At 37.7% G+C, this 25,581-nt stretch overlaps 2 long non-coding RNA genes across 3 annotated transcripts in view; both read left to right on the top strand.

Moving 5' to 3' along the window:
* The first annotated feature begins 1,821 nt into the window (after positions 1-1,821).
* Positions 1,822-17,872, top strand: LOC308667017. The gene is made up of 6 exons (XR_014026213.1): positions 1,822-2,358; positions 4,138-4,267; positions 4,434-4,533; positions 4,778-4,889; positions 11,978-12,172; positions 17,798-17,872. It is a non-coding gene; the product is annotated as an uncharacterized lncRNA (long non-coding RNA).
* A 3,195-nt stretch (positions 17,873-21,067) lies between these two features.
* LOC308667015 overlaps positions 21,068-25,581 on the top strand; it is a 24,615-nt gene continuing 20,101 nt past the window's right edge. For both annotated transcript variants that reach the window (XR_014026211.1, XR_014026212.1), the window contains exon 1: positions 21,068-21,288. This is a non-coding gene — a long non-coding RNA (uncharacterized lncRNA). The remainder of the gene's footprint in view (positions 21,289-25,581) is intronic.

The raw sequence follows: 25,581 nt of genomic DNA, 5'->3' as shown, positions 1-25,581 counted from the left end.
TGAGCTTGGCTGTTTTCTTGCAGACATTTCATTACCAAACTAGTAACATCATGATGTTACCTAGTTTGGTAATGAAACATCTGCAAAAAACAATCAACCTCCCAGAGTTTCAAGGACCCCACAGTGACAGATCCCCAAACTGGCCCGTGAAGAATATTATCTGACCCCTTCAGAATCAAGAGTACAGAATTAAAAGTGGTAGCAAAGAGTTGATATTCTGATTTGGATAAATGAAGGCTAAGCCTTCCAAATGAGATGAGCTTCCCTTTGTTCATATGGTGCTATAATTGTGGGGGGGGGTGTATTCAGATTATGGAAATCTGCTTCTGGAAGAGATGTTGCATCTAGTTTCAATGCAGTTTCAAAACAGCAAATATTGCACCAGGAAGAGAAACATATTTGTGCCTTGTCCTGAAAGGGACAACGTGTCCTATTATCCTGGTTATCACTTTCTGGGGTACTGTCATAGCAACATATTCTCTTTTATTTCTCTAAAGCAGAAGAAGGGCTGGATCACTAGTAAACTTTCTTGACTGATACATCAAACCAAAATCAGATTAGTAGTGAACTACATGGCATATCAGATTGTTTAAACTAAATGAATCCATCATTATGTTCAGAGGCTACTAAACTTAGGTGAAGTTAGGTTACATCACACAAAAGAAGACAGAAAAGAATACAAATAATGCTTGCAAATGCAAATTTAAAGAGGCAAATTTGGGGGAATCTTTACCTTCATTTAAACTGAAATTCATCTCACCATAGTGAGAAAAGATTGTGAGCAGGTGACATCTGTGCATGCTTAACAGTCGATGGGCAGCCTCTACTTTTCCAATTTGTAGGGGTTTTATCTTTAGCTGTTGGACTGCCCAATCTTTTAAACAGTTGCTTTTAGAAAGCAGGATCCTTAACCATTCTAAGGGCAATTGCAGGACAGTATCTCAGATAAATACACTATTTTGTATACTTTTGTCTCTTCACTCTCCCCAAAACATCGCTGAAATGTTTCCAAAGCCCAGCAGTGTATCAGATACTTCAGAAAGAAGCTGAAACTCTGTCAAAAGAACTCACTGGCAGCAAACAAATCCTGATGCATTTTTGGCAGTGATTAGCACAGCAGATGCGAGGATTGCATTGTGCTCGGCTCTTCTAATTCCATCAGAAACCCTTTGGCTAGCCAATACGGTTGGCACTAAGAAGTATGTTAATTATTCTAGAAGGGATTTGTGGAAGTTATTCTCTGCTTTTCTGCACGGGTAAGATAGCAGTAAAAATAAAAACAAAACAAGAAATAGGTTCAGTTGAATGGGATAGATAAAATACTGCACCAAATGGAATGCCCATGCCATGCACCACCTCAGATGATCCCAACAATCTGGGATGCACTAGATATCAGATAAGTATAATGCTTAAAAAACCAGAATAGAATTCTTGTTTTTGAAAAGGAAATTTTGGGACTATGACTGAAACTCAATAGTCATTCATTTGCTAATCACCCAATTGAATGAGATGATTCAGTGGTATAATAAAATATATTTTATACTCTGTTCTACTGAATGTGTGTATATCTCAATCTCAATAAATAAATTAATAAGAGTTCCCATTTTTGCCTGGTATAAATCTTGTGGTGCAGAATGACTATGTGAAGTTGTTTATTACCAGAGGGCTCACTGGATTCTAATTCAATAAACTGCATCTCTAAGATGGTGTTTGTTTAGGAGAACTAAGCAAGCAATGTACAAACTGCATAACACTATAGTTCTAAAGCTAGAAAGCTTCCTGTTATACTGACTTGTTCCAAGGAGCTACATAAGTTTAAACATCTTTGAAGCCACCCCCTCCAAGATATGTGGACTTTTCTGCTTATCTTTCATTCACAGCTTCATTCATTTGTTGAAGAACTGTATGAGCAGGAACAGATGCACTTTAAACATCACAGAAATGCCAAAACTAAGAACAGAAACAAATTGTCCTGCCTCTTCATCAAAAAGTTACAAGATAAACCTGCCAAACTTGTATTCCATATTGATGAAACAATCCAGGATTGGCAAGCCAAAGAACGGAGATGGGAGTAAATTGCTGGAATTATCACTGCATTTATTATAAAAGAAAAATTGAAAAACTGTCACAAAGGAAAAAAATGCAAGAATGCAGCTGACTGCTTAAAGTCCCAGATTTGAGAGATTCTTCCTCCACTGTAATATATGGGACTTGCAGTTCCTTCCTTGTTTTTCAAGACCTGTCAAACTCTTATAAAGAGCATTTCAGAAAGCCTTTAAGTTACTACTGCCTTGAGGGGAAAAAAGAAAAAGAAAAGTTTGCTTTTACTGTACAGATGAGGCAAAGCCTGAGGCAAAGGTATGTTTGATGTCTTGAAATATGAGAGAATTAAAAGTCTTTTTAAATAAGCTATACTGCGCCCCAGTGAAAGGTAAATGACTTTTTTAGAGAAAGAAATAAAGTGTATTTGTGAACTAAGAGCTATTTTTACAGCTGTTCTGTCTCTTTTTATTATAGACTGTACTTTAAAAACATAAGAAAACACCCAACTATGATGCTTCCACATTCATCCCAATAATGAATATTAATCATGCTAATGTTTATATTTATCATACTAATTTTGACAGTTTTAATTCTTTAAAAAAACATTTCTGTGGCTGACATTGTTCCCTTACTGTATGTAACGTAAATAAGATCTGCTAATTCTACCCTACTTCACACAGTTTATTCATTTTAGAGATTTGCCAAGTTTCATAATTTTTTGGCTCAGAATGTAAACTGTGGCAACACATGATCCAGAAAACATACCCTGACCTAGTTTAGTTGAACCTTAAGAACTGGGGGAGGGAAAACAATTTATTATGAAAGGGGGAAAAAATGACCATGGCAGCAATGGGAGGGAATGTTGCATGCTGTCAGCTACTGTAGTAAACAGGAAAACTCTACTACAACATGAAATAATATCGTCTTAGAACCATGATTTCTCACTAGGATTCAAAAAGAGTTTCTGTCTCTGTACTCAAAGAAAACTGAGATGTTTGATCTTAGTAATAAAAAGAAAGTAGGATGAAAAGAAGACAGAGAAATATTTCTGCTTCAACTATTTGCTAACAACAACCTTCCACGGGGGAAAAAGTGACAGACTTACACACTGAACAATAATTAAATGTAAACATAAAGGAGGGGGGGAGAGGGAGTTTGACCTAATTATTTTCCACTGTTGGCTGTAATTGTCAATCTAGAATTAACCAAAGGAAGAAGATAACCCATTGGCATCCCTGACGTTCTTCTGATGTGAGAATGGATTATACCTCATTTTGGCAAGTTCATTGTCCATTTGACATAAAACAGGCAAACCCGACTGGCAATCTGCTGAATTCTTCACCAAATAGTGGAGATTGTCAATGTTTTATTACCATGGACTTTATTTTAGGGAAATATTTTCTACAACTATTCAAAGTGTGTTAGATTTCTTTTTTCTTCCATTCAGTTGTGTCCCATTCTTGGAGACTGCCTAGACAATTTTCTACAGTTTTCTTGGCAAAATTTTTCAGAAGTATTTTTCGCCATTGCCTCCTTCCTAAGGCAAAAGAGAGCGCCTGGCACATAATCACCCAGTTGGCTTGTGCCTAGCGCAGGACTAGAACTCATGGTCTCCCAATTTCTAGCCTGATGCCACACTTGGCTCTCATGTTAGATATATCCTATGGTAACTGATTGCTTGTTATGGCGTGCTATTGAATATGCTTTTCCTAATTGGATATTTTGTTTATTTCTATTTTTTTTCTTGCTATGGAATTTATTTACACACACATAACCATATGGCACAAGAATGCTTGTGTGAGTGATCTGTTCCCTAGAATCTCATGATTTTAACACTCTAGTGCAATGAATTAGCTGTTATGAATGAATATATTAATGCAAAACCCAAATATTTTCCCACAGTGGAGTGATATACCCATGTAATTTTTCTCTTTACAAAAAGCCTGCTATATATTAATGTCCTCATCAAACTGGCAGCTTCAGCCCTCACATGAGCTATTCTCCATCATAACTTGAGCTATTTTTCATTCTAATGAATTCACTACAGTAATCCTCTTATTTCTACACTCACTACCAGTGCTTTTTTTGTAAAAGAAAAAGGTGCCGGAACTCACACATGTCATACAACCTGCCTTGCCTACCCTACAAGGTTCCATCCAAAAAAGGTGCCGGAACTCCATTCTGAGCGTTCTATGAGAAAAAAAGCCCTGCTCACTACTAATAGGTAAGCAATGAGCTACATAGATGTTACAAAATGTACAACTATATAATAGCATTGCCAAACTATTGACTTCTTAATAGCCTAGAACTACAATTCCTCTTGCTAGTGATGCAAGTTGATAATAAGCATTTGTCTGCTTTCAGCAGCTCAGTACTTTTAAATTTTTTAGGAACTTCAAGATAGAAAGTTGTCCTTTAGTACAGAGGTCCCCAACCTTTTGGGCACCAGGAATCAGTTCCATGGAGAGAAGTTTTTCCACGGACTAGAGGGTACGTGGTTTTGTGTGCTGCCTGCATCCCGCAGATGTGGCTTTGCTTGATTATGTGGACCTGTTGCTGGCATGCTGCGGCCCAATACTGGTCCAAGGCCTGGGGGTTGGGGACCCCTGCTTTAGTATATATTTCTGCTGACACAATATTTTTTCTACTTGATCACATCTCTGTTAAAGTAGGGATAAGGACTTTTTCAATCAGTAACTACATTTTATTTGTTTTGAATATATCTCTGTATCAGGGGTGTCAAACTGCCAGCCCATGGGCCGGTTTCATCATACCGAAGTCGCACCCACCCCATTGCCGGCAATGCAAAAAGAGTCATGATACGTCACATCACATCACGTGACATGGTGAGTTTGACACCCGTGCTCTATATTATTTGTTTGGTTTTTGTGATTTCGGACTTCTGCTGCTGCAGAGAATGTGGCTATTGTGAGAAGGATTTATTTTTTTAGGGGGAATCCATTTTGTTTGTTTTGGGTGGTTGAGGAATTTAAAAGAAAATAGATTCTTTAAGCTTATTTTTTCTATTTAAAACCTCCAAAACTGTATCATTTCCTATATTGTCAGTAAAGATAGAGGAAACTGTCATTCTTGTTTTGTTATGGAAAGCAACAACAACAAAAGGCCATTTTTGCTAAGGGTAAAAATCCCTAGTCATTGGTTTAGTACCTTAGCATGGTTCTGAAATATGTGCAAAAGTAATATAGTTATATACAGCAAATATTTCCTTTAAATATCTTTGGTTTAACAGACTTTGGATTAAAGTTGAAAGATTTCTTCTGTCCAGTCATGCCTGACTCGGGGGGGGGGGGGTGTCATCTCTGATTTTCAGCCAAGGGAGCCTGCGTTGTTCCAGAGACGCTTCTGTCATCACATGACCAGCATGAAAAGTATGGAATGCAGCAACCTTCCCACCAAAGCAGTATCTATTTATCTACTTTCATTTGCATGTTTTCAAACTGCTAGAATGGCAGGAGCTGAGGCGAGTTAGAGGAGTTCATCCTGTCATATGGCACTTAGGTCTCAAACCCAGACTGTTGGCTTTCCAGATGACAAGCTCAGCATCTTTAATCACTGAGCCATCGTGCCATGCTAGACTCTGAATCCAGCAATCAAAGTTTTCATGTGGATAAGACCTCAAAATATCAGAACTGTTATAAGGAAGCAGACTGAACAGTGGTCCTAAAACATGGGAATTCTGTGACCTTCGTGTTTGAATTTCACTTAAGTGAGGGGAGGCATTTAGAAGATCAGGCAGGTAGATGGAGTTTACACTGGGGTGGCAGTTGCTGATACCAGTGGAATGGTGAGGGGAAAATTGATCATATAGGTTGATATATGCAGGGGCGGGATTGATCCCTGGCTTCTGCCCCAACAATGTTCCCTGCTGACAGGAAACAGGAGAGGGGGCAAAAAGTCCCCAAAGCTTGCCTTAAGAATAGCGTCCCATAGAGGTCTGCCTTCATAAGAGCCATGACTTATTTCTGGGAAAGGAGAGAAAATATTTCAGGTTTAATAAATATTTGAGTTTACTGGACCTCAGTTCCTCAAAAGGTCTGCTAACTGAAATTATAATCCCTCTCTCTCGTATTGACAAGAACAGAAAAAGACATTTCCAAGGAGAAGGCTTCCAGTCTATTTTAAGCTCCTGCACTTATACATACAGTAGTTAGCTCTGGATTTTGGTAGTTTGCACCCTAGCATAGAAGGGAGGAAGAATCTGTCTAGGCTTTCAACAGGAATGTTCTCTCCTTTGATGGAAAATGGGGAGTGAGAGAATGTGCCTCCAGATCTCTAGGTACAGAGCTTGTAGCTGCCTGCCAACATTTGCTCCTATGTCACACATAAATAAGAGAGGACAACCAGTTCACATTTTACAGCCTTTCCATCGTTCACTCTCTCCATCTATTTTTCCCCCTCTCTCAGATGCATGTCTTTTCCTTCATAGTCTGTGCTTTGCAGTACAGCACTAATTAACTTAGCAAATTAGCTCAAGCTTTTACTCTTGACAATAAATATCTTTGGCATCATGAACACAGGGTATTATTAATGAAATGGACATTGATTCCTTCCCTTAGCAAAAGGAAGGCTTTAGGGAGTGTCACAAGGAACCTAGGAATTTTTTTCCCCCCATGATTTATGAAGTTTAATATAAGACAAGAGATTATGGTCTCTACTGGTAGATGCTTGCATCTATCATTAAGGATTTCATTCTCTCAATTGATTAGCAACAACAAGCACAATCTTCCTCCCACTCTCACTTGTGCAGCTGAAATGAAATCCACTATTGGTAGAAGGAATGCAAGCTGATTACATTTCTACTTCTCAAGTCCAATTCCTATGTTCAGAATTATTTATTTCTAAACATGAGCCATTTGCTTCTGAGTCTGGTGAATGGTTTTCAGTGTTTCAAGTGATAAAGTTGTTCCTGAAAGCTTGAAATCTGTCCACCTCAACCTATTTATTTCCATCTCTATCTCTTAGAGTAACAAGCCCCAAGAGAGTGACTGACATCTATAGACAGCAAAGGCAACAAAATTCACGTTTTTCTTTCTCAATTCACCATGATATACCAGTGTGTGGGGGGAGGGGGACAGAATATTGTGCAAAATATCGGCCAAGTCATCTTACAAGAGAGGACATGAAATCAAGAAATATGCTTAACATGTTTATAACGTTACAAAAAAAGAAATTCTATAGATTAGTAGGAGATTAGTTTTGCATAGAAAAGCTTTTATAATCTTCCCTAACATCTCTACTCAGAACAATCTCAGTCTTGAAGAGCTGGAGGCATGCAACTGTGATAATAACTGTATGCAATTAATGTAATTTTACTAACATTTAAATATAAGTGATACTAAATTGGTTTCAGCTCTTCCCACTTTTTGGATCTGGCTGTGCCTTTTTTATCATGTACATGACAATCAAAGTGATCCATGGCCCAATAAAAATTATGCATCCCCCTTGGAAGATGAGTATCCATGGAGACAAAAATAAGATCATGGCACACAAATGCCATGTCTACAATAGATAATCATAATGCATGTGTGTTATTATGATGTACTTGATAATGTCATTGAATACCTGTTGCATTTTTCATTTTGAATGAAAACAAGAACAACTAATGAATAGGTTGCAATTTTGGTTTCATCACAGTTCTTGGTGGCCACTGCTCTCTTCCTTTGGAACTGAAGGTTGTAGAAATAGGAGAAGAAAGTTAACAGCAGAACAGAAAGAAAGAGAAACTTTCCTTTTAAACTGAATGATATGCTCTTTCATTTACTGTACACTTTTTATTTTTTCCTATTTCTGTATGCTCACTTTCATCCATCCTAACTTATCTAGTATTTAGGCACAGATCCTTTTCTATTTAACTTGATTCTGTTCTACTACATTCTATCATAATAATTCAGAGTTCTCCACTTTATATGCCAGTTCTATTCTTTGTCCTTAAATTCCCAGCTTAATAACTTCATTTTACACTTCTATATTTGATGCTGTATTCTTATTTTTTTCTTTACTGAAACTAACTCTATTCAATTCTGGTTATCATTTCTTCTGTATCCAAAGTGTATGTTACCTCTTATTCTACCATTCACTCAGCTTTACATGATCCTTATCCACTTATAACTAACTATTCTATTATGGACAGTATCATCAAGATTTTGGACTGTTAACATGGCCCTCTAGATACCTCACTCTCTATCTTTCTGGCACTATTTCTCTTTTCTGGCATTGGCCTCTGGTGCTGCTCTCTGATGCTCTGGCACCCAGCTGGCTGTTGTCCACTAACCTTTTTTTATAGTAGCTGCTTGGCACTCATGGGATGGGGAAAGAAAAAAGAAGTGCTTCATCTTCCATCCTTGCCCCTTTTGCAACCCAGTCCGACAGTACCAAGCTTCCTTTTCTCCATGATTTCCTATCTTATACAGTTCCAGACACTCCTGTTGATCTCTTCTTGGAGATACCACCTAGTCTTTAGCAATCCTTCAATTTCCTTACTGCCACTTGGCCACTAAAGTATCTTCCCTTCAACTTCCTCAAGCAGTGTTCTTGCTATTACTCGGGACTACCTTTCTAGGAACAGAACTTGCACTACTCACAAGGATACTCTGAGCTGCTTATGAGGTTTCTATATACCCCACCACATCCACACCAAAATTGGCAGGGCAAGTCAACTTCATACTCATTCCATCTGAAGTTACTTATCAGCAAGTTTTTGAATACATAGTAGACCAGGTGGGAGATCTCATCCAGTCCTCACCAAGCCTTACCAAATAGGCTGAATGTGTCTTTCAGTACAGATAGGAGTGCATATGTACCAATTTAAAATATTTATATCCATTTTCTTAAGACAATGAGGAAAATCAACAAAAAAGCAACATTAAAAATGCAACATTTTAGCTCTTATTAATTAGTGACTAAGTATAAAAGTGTAAAGAAACTCAGGGGCTGATAATAGTAAATGGAAACTCTTTCAATTTTGCTAGATTCATCCTGCATACTATACACAGGCACATAGGCATAAATGTTCTTGACAATAATATAACAATTTTTTTACATCTCAGGATGGAGTCATAGCCCTGGAAATTTTTGGTTGCTTTCTATCAAAATAATAACCAGATCTGGCCTTGCCTAGGTTTTCCAGATCAGTTACAGATCAAATAAGGTTGACATGATAGCAGTCTTCCAATATCTAAGGAACTGCCACAAGGAAGAGGGGCTCAAGCTATTCTCCAAAGCACCTGGAAGCAGAACAAGAATCAATGGATGGAAACCAATCAAGGAGAGAACCAATTAGAACCAAGAAGAAATTTCCTGACAATTAGAACAATTAATCAATGGAACAACCTGCCTCCAGAAATTGTGGGTGCTCCAATACTGGAGATTTTTAAGAACACATTGGACATCTATTTGTCTAAAATGTTATAGGGTTTCCTGCTTGACCAGGGGGTTGGAGTAGAAGACCTCTAAGGTCCCTTTCATCTCTGTTATTCTGATTACTTTAAGATGCTATCTTCTTGTTAGGTCAATAGCTTCAATCAAATACTTCTTTTAAGAATACTCCCAGCTAAGGCTGACTGGTTGCTATGCCTCACCTGTTGCATAAAACTAGAACTCAGTCAGAATTATCATGTCCATTTTATTTAAACAGCTGCACATGAAATCTCTGTAGAGATCATTACCTCTTATGTATGGACTTCTGTTTGCAATACTGTATACCAGTATGAGTTGACCATGCCAATAAATATACCAAAAAAGACAATAGGAACACAGGACAGGTTAAATATTTGGTGTGGGATATAGTGGTTTTGTCAGAAAATCTGTCAGAAAAAAACTAAAATTTAGACTTTGTGTCTTTATTCATTATAATATCCTTTTCACCAGCATTTTTACAAGACAAAAAGTTGCTTTTGAAGTCATCTTATACTTCCAAAAATGGAATAAATGGAGCAATAATCAGTTACTACATACATGATGCAAAATCAGCCGATCAACTTTCTATGTGGGTTTTATGAGCACCATTTACTAGTAAATATGTTACTCCTTCAATATTTTAGAAGAGATGGTTTGCCTTCTATCTTTTTCCTAACACATAGACCATACTGGAGTTTATTTCTTCAGGTAAATATAGATTCCGAGCCAGATGCTTGTTATATAAAAACTTTATGGCCTCAAAGAAATGGCCATTTCTTTGCCATTTAGAGGTGGGATTGGAAGAAGCATAGTGGATTCAAAATCTGGAATCTATCTTTCTGCAGAACCAAAACAGTATAGGGTTGACCTTTTACTCTGAGTTTTCCCTAGAGTATAAAGGAATGATTAGATTATATTTGATTTATGGATGATCCAATGCTTTGTCCAGTTGAAGACTGAAATATGTGCATAATAAAAAGACCCCTAGTGATGTGCATAATAGAAAAATGGAATTCATTTAAGCAAATTAATGGAACCAGCTTTCCCTGGCCTTTTACCTCTCAAATGAGTTCAGGCATTAGTCATACAATCTGGGGATTATGGCCCTGCATATCTAGAGAACAATTTAGTAAATGTTCACTGTGGTTTAAAATGATGCACCTTCTTTTCTCCAGAAGTTTCAGGAATGTTACTTTCCCTAATATAAAACTGGGCTATATTATGAATTGGAGCCTCCCTTAGTATCAGTTCTGTCATGTTTTAACATTGTAGATTATTCAAGAGGCTTAGGCATTTCAGAAGTCCAAAAATAAAGCTGTAATGAATAACCAATCAATGTAATGTATTAAATCAGTGGTTCTTAAACTGAGAGTAATTACCTCCAAGGTGGTAATTTGGGCATATCCTGGGGGTAATGAAGCAATTTGTAATTACTTGTTTGTGAGTCAAGGATCTAGTTTGAGGCTGCTGCTAAGACATTTGTGTAAAACAACAGAGTTGGGGGTTTTTTTGTCAGGGTAATGACATTATTCAAGACCAGGAAAGGGGTAATTGGGTCAATCAGTTTAAGAACCACCGTGTTAAATAATTGAGATTAGTGGTATATACAACAATGCAGTTGGGGAGAGGCATTTAGCACATTTATTAATTGCATTTGTACCACAATCAGGACCTACCGTACTGTTGGCTATTTGATGCTAGCATTCAGGACTATGAGAAACATTTACTAGGCTATGAGACTTAAGGAAATTGTTCCATTCCATTAGAGAAAGACAATGAACTCCAGAGAATATTGAAATTCAATGAAAAGTGAAGTAGCAGTTCAGAGAGTGACAGGGAGGGAAAGAGTGAGGGTGGATGGGTCAAGAAATTGTTCACTTTACATAATGTTCAACCCCAGAAGGCAGTAAGAGAAAAATAGTGACAGCTGTCACAGCAAAGAAAGCTGCTGGGGCTACTTGCCATAGCTATGTAGGAAAGACACAAACAGAATTCATACATACAGATATTGCTGGGAGGGTGGGGGAATCTTCTGCACAAGTATTATTTTCCTTGGGAATGGAGAATAAAACAGAAGAGGGTTTTTTAAGAGAAGGAAAGGCAAGGATGGGCATTGGTATACTACTTCTTTAATTTTATTCTGGACCCAGCTGATCAGGTGAAATCGCTGGGCTCCTCCATTCTGTGAAACCAAATTCAGCAGGACTGCCTCACAGACCAAGAGCAGCTACACTGCTTTTAAAGTTCAGCAAGGAGCATAACAGAAGGGTTATATAACTCCAGGTCTAATTCCATGAAGGATCCCAGTAAGCTTTTGCCTATTTGAGGATCATGCTGTCTAGAGACTCAAATCCAGTCCATGGAAGGGAAAGATCTGGCTTCAAAGAGGTTTTTCTCTGAGATGCTCAAAAGGCTGGCAAGTGAAAGCAGGACTGTCTTTCTCTGCAGTTCCCTAGAGTGGTTTCAGTTATTGAAGGCTGGAAAGAAGATCTCAACATGAATTTTCCTTCTTTTATAGGAGATTTTTGCCCTGAGGCAAAATACTGCTAATTCAAATAGGTCCACCTAGGAAGAAAAGGAACAAAAGAGGTGGCCAAAACTAACAAAAGAGTCAGGAAAAAGACAAAAAAAAAAACAGAGAAAGATCAGGCCATGCAACTGAGTTGCATTAATGGATTTTCTTTCCCATCCTGAACGCAAGCTTTATGAAAAGGTTGGTGGCTTTTTGATGAATGAAAGACATTCCAAGCAAGAGCCAAGGAATCACTGAAAAATGCATGCTTTTTGTTCTAGATGCTAGAATTCACAGCTCTGGCAATGTTACCATAGTCGAATATTGTTTATTATATCTGCCATTATTTTATCAAGACCCAAACAATGGAAAAGTGCAAAGGGACATTTGCCCAATATTAGTTTGGAAATTATATATTTGCATCATTCTAATATAATTTGCAATTCCTGCTGCTACTAGAATTGCTATACAGAGGAAGTAATAAAGTGATTGATGCACCCTGTTTTCTTCAAACTGTGGTCATTTTTACAACTAGACATGCTTAGCAGACTGTCTCCAGTGCATAAAGGTAGTAGTTTTGCTACAGAAGGGGTCTGTTTCCTTCAATTAACATTTTTGCCCGTTGGTTTCACCAACAGTGAACATATCAACAGTGAAAATATTGTAAATTAAAGATTAAACCAAATTAGGGGTGGCATTGTGGGGGGGGTCTTTTATTTTCTGCTAAGTAGAGGTTATCCTGATTTTTACAGCTCATCTGATAGACCTAATTCACTACTTTTCTCCTTAAGCCAGATTCCTTGGTGGAAGTCCCAATTCTCAGAAATAAGTCACCAGTCATGTGCTTCTGTTTACATAAAAATCATAATTTAGCCCAAAAGCCCATAATTATGGGATATTGCAAGATCAAACAATTCATTTAAAATCCTTTGTAAATAGGAGGAATCCAAGGAGGAATCCTTGGTGGAGCAGTGGGCTAATGCCTCCTTAAGTAACACCAGCTGCCTGCAATTAATGCAGGTTTGAGTCCCACCAGGCTCAAGGTTGACTCAGCCTTCCATCCTTCCGAGGTAGGTAAAATGAGGACCCAGATTGTTGGGGGTAATAAGCTGACTTTGTAATAATGCTGCTTGGCATAATAAGCAGGCATATACATAGAATGAAAGCTATTGCTAAGCACATTGATTTGTGCTTTAGATTGTAAGCCGCCCTGAGTCTTCAGAAAAGGGTGGGATATAAATGGGATTTTAACAAAAGAGCATATTCTAGTCTTTAGAAAAGATACATCTATTCTTTTAGATCAGAAATAGACATGTTAAAGGCTGCACACAACTTACCTTTTTGTGGCCCTCAGACACTTCCCCTAATTCTGCTAGATTTTGGAACTTGGTTCCAGCAATCTAAATTTCACTAAGAATTTTCTATATTTCTTTGCTGACATCTAGAGATTGTCCTGATTTTTTTTAATCCCATTGTAGCTCAGATCAAGTAGAATAGCTAAATGAAAAGGGAATACTTTATTACTTTTCCCCCTTTTGATCCTTCTGTATCAGTGTTTCTCAACCCTGGTAGCTTGAAGGTGTGTGGACTTTGACTCCCAAAGAATTCTGACAATGGAAGTCTATACATCTTTAAATTGGCAAGTTTGAAAAACACCTGCTCTATGCTGTAGTTCCTCCCCAGATGTTGGTCTGTTTTTAAGAAGAAAAGCAGCTGCATGGAGAAGGAGTTTCAAGAGAATCAGTCAGCATAAGAAAGAAATTACTTCCCCCACTTTCCATCTGTTCAACAGTTTTCCATACCAGTAATGACACTTAGCCAATCTGTAATCCTATCCAAGAATCATTATTACACATTACACAGTTTTCTTTATGGAGTTCACTTTCTCTGCTGCCTCTCTTATCAAAGGCACAAGCATGAGTCAGTATGTCTACTGCAAAACATTGGCCCTGTTTAAGCCTTTCAAAATTGCTCCCTTGTTCCATATGAATAGATTATTCCCGAGTTTTCCATTTTTACACAATTAACTATAAATCAACAAATCTGAATTTTGTTTTGCTATCTATATATATATATGTTGTCATTTTATGCAAGTTAGGGGTAAGGCTGCCCCTTGAGCCAATAGTACTTTTTAAATTTTGTAAAACATGTAATACCAAAGTGAAAGCCCAAGCATTTGCCACAGCAATATTAATTTACTGAACTAAGAAATAAAAGGCCGCTCACTGTTTAGCTGTTTTATAATTTGAACAAACACCATAAGTGATCATATAAACTTTGCACTTGATTTTAACGTTACACTTTTATTTTAAAACTATATTTATACTATATAGTCTTGGGCACAATAAATGTGTTAAAGTTACTATAGATTACCCAAGTAGCCAATTTCACATTGGGCAGGCAACATGACTATTAAACATGGTACATTTCATATATTGGTAACAGATTCTATTTCAGTATATGTTTGTGACTTTGTGGGTTTTTTTGGTGGTGGGGGGGGTTGAAGTTAATATTTTGTTCTAATGTTTGCATCAAACAGGGATGTTTGGAATAAACTGAAGAGCAAATAAGTGTCACTGAATATCGGAAAAGGTTAAAACACTTATGGTAATTCAGCTGCTAAATGCTTGCTGTTGTATTTGCATCCAGCAAATCCTCCGTTAAGAGGTTATGATTACATTTTTCAGAGTTATTTTTTTATCAAAAATCTTTGCTTTATATATTGAGTTTTGTATATTTAGGATTAATTTCCATGCATGAAAGTGTATGTATACTTATTTAAGATAAAATATATTTTAATAATTTAATCATATGGTATAAATTAATTCATGTTTTCATGCATCTTTGTCCCAGTTCAGCATACTGTGTTTTAATAACAAATTGCTTATTCTCTCTATGCAATTAACCATTTCATCTCATGCACTTTTCATTTCGTGCAAAGTATTCGTTATCATTTGATTTTAATAGAAAGTAGGAAACAGCATCTAAGAATGCTAAATAGGGATGGATGACCTTAATACTTGCCTGGGAGATTGCCAGGGAACCTCAATGTGGGAGGTTAGATTGGAAAGTTGAAAATGCATTATAGAAGGTAGAGTGGCAACCAGTTTTGTTTTTGTTGGTCTTATGTCCACTACTGCACATTCACTTTAAAGAAGCTCTGCCAATTTGGCTTAAGTTTTCATGGATTACCATAAATCTTGGATCCAAAATACACATCCACAGAATGTTCATTTTGTAATAATGTGGAAATACATCTCACCAGGCAGAAACTGGAAGGATTTATTTTCAAAATACTTATCTATCTTTTGAGACAGTGAAGCAATAAAAACAACAATCCAATAAGCTTAGCCTCTGGGACATATATATTTGATTTCTATTCATCTATATTGGTAGTACTTGTACTTAAGACAATACATATTTATCTTCATTTCCTGTGTCTGCTAAGGCTTCATTCACTTTCACAGAGAAAGCCTGTTTGATATGGAAACCTATGTACTCTATGCCAGAGGTCTCCAATCTTGGCAACTTTAAGACTTGTGGACTTCAACTCACACAATTCTTCAACCATCCATGCTGGCTGAGGAATTCTGGGATTGAAGTTCATAAGTCTTAAAGTTGCCATGGCTGGAGACCTCTGCTCTATGCTACATTTCTCCAAACCTGGTTTCCTATATGTAGAGATAGAAATGGAACTGCAGAGAACAAAGCAAGCAGCAGATTCTCTTTGGGGCTGGACTGAACATAAATGTGAAGCACTTAATGAGTATCAGCTGGCTCTATTGAAAAACACTATGCTTGAAGAGTTGGAAGGAGATATTGGGTTTTTCCCCCCAATGATACATCTTCTACAATGGTCCATTGCACACAGTACTTTTAAGATGTAAGTAAATTTGAAAGTGTCCTCAGTGCAACCTAAGAGCACTTTTGTAACTGGCAAGCACAACCAATTTTACAGCTATACAAATTACTCTATCCTGGTGCAGACAAGGCTTAATGCCAGTGATATGGTTTTCATGTTTTCATATATATATTTTTGCATGGATTTTAAAATATTTTGAGAAGTGTTATTAGAATCTAAAGGTTTGCAAACTATATTGCTCTTTTTTCATTGGCTTAATAAATGTATTGTATTATATGGATGTTATATATGTCTGTTCACTTTAACATGGTTAACACAATTGCTTAAAAATTTCTGCCACTCAAACACCCATGTTCTTATTTCAATCAACACATGAAGAACTAAGCATAACCAGTACCAGGGGACTAGATTTTCAGCAATCAAATGTAATGTTTGGGTTCATCATTGCCTTTACTAAACACAATAGCTCAGCATTTTCTAGGTGAATGGTAACTAGAAAAATGAGGTATAACAGCAAATTGAGTCAGACATACAGTAGTGACCAAAATTGTGGAAACCTTTTGGGAAAAAGTGTACATTTGAGGTTTGATGGCTAATAACACCACTTTTTTTAGAGCAGTACCATAAAATTATATATCAATGGAAAGATAATTTAATCAAGAATGTAATGCAACAAGGTTTGTTCAAGAGGTATAAAGAGACTCAGTCACTACAAAACCACACTAGTAAAGGCAGGAACAGGTCCACAACAGCAAGTGATGATAGAAGAATTAAGAGACTGTGCCTACGTGACAGAATAAAATCATCTGGGTGTATACAAGATGAAATGGCACAATGCAATGTGAAGTTGAGTTCAAGGACTGTTTGGCACAGATTGCAGGAATTTGACCTAAAATCTAGAATTCCACAAAAAAAGCCAGTTTTATCTCTCAAACAACGGTTGAAAAGACTAAACTGGGCTAAAACCCATGTTACCTGGACAGAGGAACAGTGGGACAGTGTTATTTGGAGTGATAAGACCAAGATCTCCCTGTTTGGTAGTGATGGCATAAAAAACATAAGGAGAAGAATCGGAGATTTGCATCCAGATTGCATTACATGTACCATGAAACACCCAGTCTGTGTTGTGATCTGGGGTTGTATGACATCAAAAGGTGTGAGCAGAATTTGTGTGATTAATGGGAATATAAATGGCCAAAAATACATTAATGAAATACTTGAGCCCAAACTGAAGTCTCCTGCACATGATCTTTTCCAAGACAATGAAGCATTTATATTTCAATGGGATTCAGCTCCATATCATGTTGCTGCTATGTGCAAAAAGTGGTTTCAAGATAATCATATTCCACTGCTGGAATGGCCTGGGAATAGCCCAGACCTTAACCCAATTGAAAATCTATGGAGCCGACTAAAGAAACTTGTTAGTCAGAAGTGACCCAGCAATAAAACCCAGTTAATAGAAGCAATCATTCAATCTTGGTTTCACATTATAACAGCTGCAGAACTAAAGGACTTGGTTTACTCCATGGGAAGATGTTGTAAGGCCATAATTGATGCTAAAGGTTACCCAACTAAGTATTAACTGACATGGTGCTAATTTTTGTATATCTCATTTTTTTTCTACGGTGATAATTTTTGTATATCTCATTTTTTTCTACGTGTTTCACTTTTCTTCTTTATAACTGCTATTCTAATAGCAAATCCTTCATAAAAGTTATTGCATCACATTCTTGATTAAATTATCTTTCCATTGATATATAATTTTATGGTACCACTCCAAAAAAAAGTGGTATTAGCCATCAAACCTCAAATGTACACTTTCCCCAAAAGGTTTCCACAATTTTGGCCACTACTGTATAGTTGGTTTATGATGTTTTAGCAGATGGAGGCATTTCCGATGCCCTCTTGTTGTAAACAGCTGTCCTAGATGCTTTCTACTTTTTAAAAGCTCATCTTTCCTGCAGACATAACTACCAGTCCTGATTTATGTGCGGTGTTGCAAGAAAACTGCCATCTAGATATGCCTTTAGCCTATACAAATATCCTGGTAATCTCTGTTTTTCATTTTAACAGTTCTAGCTATTAGAGATTATTTTTCAAAGCTGCAGTGCTAGGAACTGCAAGTGAAGCCAGTAAATATTTTCTTGTTCTATCATTACTGTGTATTCCAGGCATCACAGTGATTTATGCACGCTGCCATTGGTTTAAGAGCTTATTACATAAAGATGTGGCTGGCAGCAATGTTGCATTGCCAACCTACTCATGCACTCATGGTTAAGACAGATGTTTCCATCTCAGTGGTTTTCTTTGAATGTTCAGAGCAACTCCAAAAGTAGTGCTATTTGTTAAGTGTTCGTTTATTGAATGAAGGGGGGCATATCAAAGTGCTTAATTATTCAGATAGGCCAGGCAGTTCTGCGTTAAAACCCAAAATGCTGCAGCATCTTTCACTTGTATTAATACCACTTATATCCCAAGAGATTGGGCACTCAATAGTTCCTATCTATTAAAAAGGACAAAAGAAAAATCCAGTCAGCTACCACCCAATCAGTCTTTTGAATATAATTACCAAAATCTATGCTGATACCTGTTTGAGAAATTTTATGATTTCATTGAAAACAATATCTTAGTTGAAGTACAGGCTGGTGTGACACCAGGAAAAACTACCATAGACCAAGCAATAATCCTACTGAGTGGAGAAATGCACCTCTGGATCCAAAGGCTCTCTTTATGCAGTTTTGTAGATCTCAGATCTGCATTTGACTCCATATCAAGAGAAATATTGTGGAAGAAGCTGCTATCTACCAATAATGATAAACAATTACTTCTACTAATATATAAACTTTATAGCAATACCAACCAATGAGGGTAAGATGTGGTCCCCAAGGACAGCTAACTAACACAATTGCAACAGCACAAGGAGAAAAACAAGGCTGTATTCTTGCTCCATTACTTTTTAATGTTTATATAAACTCAGTCACACAACACCACCATAATAGCAATTTTCATCCACCAAAATTAGCTGATATACACTTTTCACTTCTTCTGTATGCTGATGGTATGCTTATTCTGTCATTAATACTAGTAAGAATGTGAAGAGCCCTTAGATCCTTTGCTAAATATTATGAAAAGGAAAAATTGACAAGGAGAATAATAAGACCAAAACACCTCCCCACAAGCAATCAACATCCAGATGAGCATAGATTAACACTAAGTTTAACCTCAGGCCAACAATCAAGAAGTAAACAACATCCCAATCAAAGAACTGCCAAACAAGCTAACAGTGAATCTCTAAGACCACTCCCACCAACACTGACAGGGCAATCCACTGGCTGAGGAATTCTGGGAGTTGAAGTCCACAAGTCATAAAAGGGCCAAGTTTGAAGACCCCTGCACTAAAACATAAATTGAAAGCAAATTCCACACCTTATTAGCATTGATGATGTTAAGTAATGTGGGTAATGAAACTTCTGCAGGAAAAGAGAGCACCAAGGACCCATCAGCAATAACTTCCAATCTATCTTGTAAATATCCATTAGAGAAAAAATAGCAACCTGTAATTCTCTAATGAGGTAATACAACCAATATAAATAAGCAAAAGGGTCACAGAAGGAGAGGATCCTTGATACAGGATGACATTAGTATAGCACCAAGCCAACTGATCATTTTCAGTCTGTAATAAACAGTAGACACCGCAGAAGATTTGCTCTGGACAGATTCAAAGCTCTGTAGTTATTCAACTCCAATTATTCAGCTATCGACATCCGAAGTTACTGATGGTAAATATCAAATTCCTTCCACAAACAATTTTGCCCTGCCCCTTGACTCCCATGCCATAGAGGATGTACAGCTTGTTCTATTGTACTGTAATTTCTATCTGAAGTAAGTTATTAATCTAACCGCTCATAAAGGAATTCCTGGAGACAGACAATCAATGGTAGATCTCCCATCTTTTAGCAAATCATAAAAGCACTGTAACCCACGTTGCCAAAATTGCCTCGCTCCAATAAGAATGAGGTAAAAAAATACCATCCAATAAAACTGCATTTCTTTGATATCTTTAAAACTCCTTCCTCTCTTCTCCTCTCCTTTTTTCTCTGTTCCTCTTTAATTGCCATCTCTTTTATTTTATGTATTATATGCACACTCACACGTACTGGTTAAATATCATAATATTTATCTATCCAAGTGGTCTTTGCTCTCCAACTCTGGAAGCATCTATAAAGCAACAGTGTGAAGCAAACACTTTACAACAAACATTTTAATGCTCTTTTTCTTTGCTTTGTGGACATATCATTTTCTTAGTGTTATAGAAAGCAAAAGGATTTATCAAATAAATAAATAGTTTCAAAAATATCTGTCAACAATGTAAATCTACAATAGAAGACATCTCATTTACCACATAAATTGTGTTACTCTCACTTTGCTGGTGGTAAAAAAAACCTGCATAAATTTCAGTCACTTACCCAACCATAATGTGAACAAAATTCTTGTGAGGTTGTGGCAAGACTTCATAAACTAATCTAGAGTGAGTATAGTATTGTATTGTAAAGTATAATCCAATATGAAGAAATTGGCTTAGTTTTTTTATTTTTTAGCATATGAGAATATGACCAAGAGAAGTAAACATATAAACACAATCCAGTAACCATATACAAAACTTCTACAGGGGTACAGCACTGGCCTCATAATTGGATGTCCATTTCAGCTATCCAGGAAATCACCTCTGACATTGTTTCACACAGATTTTCTAAGGAACCAGAAACTGCACATCATGGGCAGACTTGCATAATATGTTTTAATAGTTTGCATATTAGCACCAGTCCTAACAAGGGGAATCTTTCCAGCCCCACTGATATAGGGCACAGGAACTTCTTCCAGTGTCACATCCAGTTCTGTTCAGTTTCATCCAAATAGATAGAGACAGATTAAAACCAGGTGGTTTGGTAGAGGGTTCATTAATGGTCAGGTCCCAAGAAGATAACTTGGACCATTCCTCTCTCCGGTCTCAAGTTGGGGGAAGTGATGCTTAACTAACTATGGGTAGTTTATGTTTGTTTAGTCATTCATGTTGAAAAAATAGGCTTGTGGGAACAAAGGAGCAGAATGTACCAGTACACCAATGATTCTTAAAAAAAAAACAACCTGGGCTCAGGAGGTGGCTGCTCCTTTTATAACTATCCTTTCGTCAAGCAAGAGAGACAGCAAATAAGGAAGCAGAGTTAGCTGCTTGCATTTTGCTGATAAACAGTTTCATGGTCTTTCCCAACCATTGTACACAGCAAGGGTAAGATAAGGAACATGTTATTGTTATTGTTACATTATGATGTGCAATTTATAATCTGCCTTTTTTTACTCAGTAGTAGTAGCTGCTATCTTTTCCTGCTTACATGCCTCTCTACTTTGACTTAGAAGTGCAGGACTCAGAAGAGGATGCAATGGATAGAAAACCCAGGTATTTCCTGTCTGTGAAAATTCTCTTTTGTTTTCCTTTCAGCCCCTGCTGAACGAGAACGGGGAAATGTTATGGTATTGCTGTTTACTCTTCAATTACTTCTGGGCAAATTCTATTATAAGGATGGTAGAGTTCGGCATCCTTTTCAAATATGTATTTCAGCTGACATATACTTTGGTCCTTATCTGCACTATTCTGCTGAAACTAAGGATCATTACTATCAAAAGATAATTTAATTTCTGAGTTCAATAGGTCATCCAAAAGGCTATGTAAAATTATTGTTCCATCTGTTGCTACTTTTATCATTTGGACTACATTTCTTCTTTTCCTATATACAAACACTTCCAACTGACCTACAAAGAATGGCAGGAGGAACATCTGGGGGTGGCAGAGGTTTTACCTGGGACCCCTTTAACCTCATCTATAATTGAACCTTTTAAAAGGATATTCTGAAGAAAGAATTTCTTGATCTAATGCTATCTGCTCTTTCCCACTACCCTATCATATATTCTACCCCTCAAATCATAGACATATAAAAATATAAATCAGTAATGGGGGATAAAACCATGATTTCCATTGTGAGTTTTCCTAAATCAAGCAAAAAAAAATCAGCATTGGAAAGAAGACAAACTGAAAAGGCATACTTCATGTTACTACAGATAAACAGAGAGTGGCTCTTGCATATAATATTTTGCTTCCAAATATGGTAAATTTCCATCCACCTCTATAACTGCTGGCAGAGAAACAAATAGTATTTTTGTGGTCAAAACCTATGCAGCCCTTCTCCTTGCCAGGATCCTGGGATGGGGAAGAATCAGCCATGAAATTGGTGTAGGAAACAGAGAGGAAAACAAAATCCTGGGTTGGATAGCTATGTAGAAAGAAAGATACTTGAGGAATCCTCCAAATCCATATCCATTATGTACTGGAAGTTATAGTCTCACCCCAAGAATCAAACAGGCAGTCCCTGCAATCAAATAAAGTGTCCAAATTCCATCACCACCTGACTTCTCTGCTATCTGTATAGCAGAATGGAACAAGCAGTACTCCATTCACAATGATTGAGTTAACAGAACCTGTGGCCAGCTTGCTCCTAGGAAATCACTCAATTCATATGACTTTGGCCAGCTACGAACAAATGAGTTAAATCTGGCTATGCCAGTTGTGGCAGATAAGAAAGCTCCTTTGTACTGCTTTGCTCCAATGCTGCACTTGCATGCCTGTGATTCAGCTGTGGCTCATCAACCACACAACTGATTTATGTAATCAATCAAGTTAACTGCAGATTATATAGATATAGTAAGTATGGAAATCCTAGATGTTTTTAAGATACTTACAAATCTCATGTAGGCAGAAGTCAAAGATTGAGGAGTCATGTATAGGAAAAAAATATGAGTGTATATAGTAACCCTATTTAGCTTGAAATGGCAGAAATAACAAATAGGAGGTAGATTCCAACTAAACCCCAGAAAGATAAGATCCCATCTTGTAAGATCAACAGCTTCTAGCTATATTCCCTCCGCCCTGTGCGCTCCCACAGAGAGGGCCTCCTCAGGGTGCCACCGATCAGAGAATGTCGTTTGGTGGCCCCCAGGGGGAGGTCCTTCTCTGTGGGCGCCCCGGATTTATGGAATCGGTTGCCGGTTGAGCTCCGGATGGCGCCCGACCTTCGCTCCTTCCGACACGATCTGAAGACACATTTATTTGAACAAGCCGGCTTGGCCTGATGGGGGATGGGTTGGGTTTTTATTGTCATTTTTAATATATGTATTTACTGTTTTTAGCTTGGGCATATGTTTAATTCTTTTTAACTTTTGTATTTTTGTATTTTATATGTCTGCCCTGTTCACCGCCCTGAGTCCTTCGGGAGAAGGGCGGTATATAAATAAAATTAATAATAATAATAATATTGGATCATTCTGAAGAAGAATTGATTATTTCTGACTGGTCGGTTGGGATCTATTTCCCAAACTGTGGACCAGCTATTTTTTTTACCACAGATTACTGAGTATGGCTGCTGAAGTCTGTTTGCTTTTCTTTCCTTTCTCACTTTTTTTCCCCCTTATGCGACATGTCTTTGTAGATTGTATGCCTGAGGGTGACAAGTACATTGTCTTTATTAATCTCTAAGCTTTTCTGGGAATTTTTGTGACAGGAGTGGGACACAAGTTTTCAAATAAATATAAATATGATGGAGGAAGCCATTTACCACTCAAGACTGAAAATGTTGATAAAAGCAAGTCATCTTCAATCTTTTGATTTAAACTTGTGTTTTTGTGGAAGCAAATCTATTTGTAATTTGTTGTCAAATGAAGACCACCAAAAACAGATGGGTGCTTTTGCCTAAATGTATTTATTAATTTCTCCCTGGCTATATAGTGTAGAAGGACAACACACACACACCCCTAGAAAGAAACATTTTGGGAAATATTAAACAGACAGATCTTCCCCAAAGGAATAATGGAGAAAATCTTTAAAAAGGCAGAAATGTCTCCCTCCCCCCCAGCCAGAAACTGAGCAGAAACCAGGTCTGTAGAAATGCAGATGTGATAATCCTTTCAGAAAGGCTGGAGCCAGGAAGGTTGGACCTGATGGGATTAGAAAGACAAACGATCCCTAGAATCAGCAACCTTCTTTTTAAAAAAAAAAACAAATCCAATACAGAACATAGTCATCAGCCCCAGGGAAGCAGGATATGACCCTTGGGACATAATAGGATGAACCCACCAATAACAGAAAGGCACACTGAACCTCAGGTCAAAGTTCATGCCACAGGAACAGGAACTCCAAGCACAAAAGCCTAAGAAGGCATAAAAACCCACCACTCCCAGCTACATGTGGTCAGCTGCTCTAGTCTCTCATGTCTTGTGCTTCTGCTCTTCAGTAAACTACAGGTAAAACTCGAAAAATTAGAATATCGTGCAAAAATTCATTTATTTCAGTAATGCAACTTAAAAGGGGAAACTAATATATGAGATAGACTCATTACATGCAAAGCAAGATAGTTCAAGCCGTGATTTGTCATAATTGTGATGATTATGGCGTACAGCTCATGAAAACCCCAAATCCACAATCTCAGAAAATTAGAATATTACATGCAATCAATAAAACAAGGAGTGTACATAGAACAATATCGGACCTCTGAAAAGTATAAGCATGCATATGTCCCCTTTTGCAGCAATTACTGCCTCAAGGCGGCGTGGCATGGAAGCTATCAGCCTGTGGCACTGCTGAGGTGTTATGGAAGACCAGGATGCTTCAATAGCGGCCTTCAGCTCTTCTGCATTGTTCGGTCTCATGTCTCTCATCTTTCTCTTAGCAATGCCCCATAGATTCTCTATGGGGTTCAGGTCAGGCGAGTTTGCTGGCCAATCAAGTACAGTAATCCCACGGTCATTGAACCAGGTTTTGGTGCCAAGTCCTGCTGGAAAATGAAGTCAGTATCCCCATAAAGCTCGTCTGTGGAAGGAAGCTGAAGTGCTCCAAAATCTCCTGGTAGACGGCTGCGTTGACCCTCGACTTAATGAAGCACAGTGGACCAACACCAGCAGATGACATGGCTCCCCAAATCAACACAGACTGTGGAAACTTCACACTGGACTTCAAGCATCTTGCAGTGTGTGCCTCTCCAGTCTTCCTCCAGACTCTGGGTCCTTGGTTTCCAAATGAGATGCAAAAGTTGCTCTTATCAGAAAAGAGGACTTTGGACCGCTGAGCAACAGACCAGGTAAGATGCTTCTGACATTGTTTGTTGTTCAGGAGCAGCTTGACAAGAGGAATACGACATTTGAAGCCCATCTCCAGGATCCGTCTGTATGTGGTGGCTCTTGATGCACTGACTCCAGCCTCAGTCCACTCCTTGTGAAAGTCCCCAACACTTTTGAATGGCCTTTTCCTGACAATCCTCTCCAGGCTGTGGTCATCCCTGCTGCTTGTGCACCTTTTTCTTCCACACTTTTCCCTTCCACATAACTTTCTATTAATGTGCTTTGATACAGCACTTTGGGAACATCCAACTTCTTTTGCAATTACCTTTTGAGGCTTTCCCTCCTTATGGAGGGTGTCAATGATGGTTTTCTGCACAACTGTCAGGTCAGCAGTCTTCCCCATGATTGTGATTCCTACTGAACCAGACTGAGAGACCATTGAAAGGCTCAGGAACCCTTTGCAGGTGTTATGGCTTAATTAGCTGATTAGAGTGGGACACTTTGAGCCTAGAATATTGTACCTTTTCACAATATTCTAATTTTCTGAGATTGTGGATTTGGGGTTTTCATGAGCTGTAAGCCATAA

This window comes from Vipera berus (genome assembly GCF_964194415.1).
Source record: "Vipera berus genome assembly, chromosome: 3".
In the NCBI taxonomy this organism is placed as follows: Eukaryota; Metazoa; Chordata; class Lepidosauria; order Squamata; family Viperidae; genus Vipera; species Vipera berus.
This window is presented reverse-complemented; position numbering and strand designations above follow the sequence as displayed.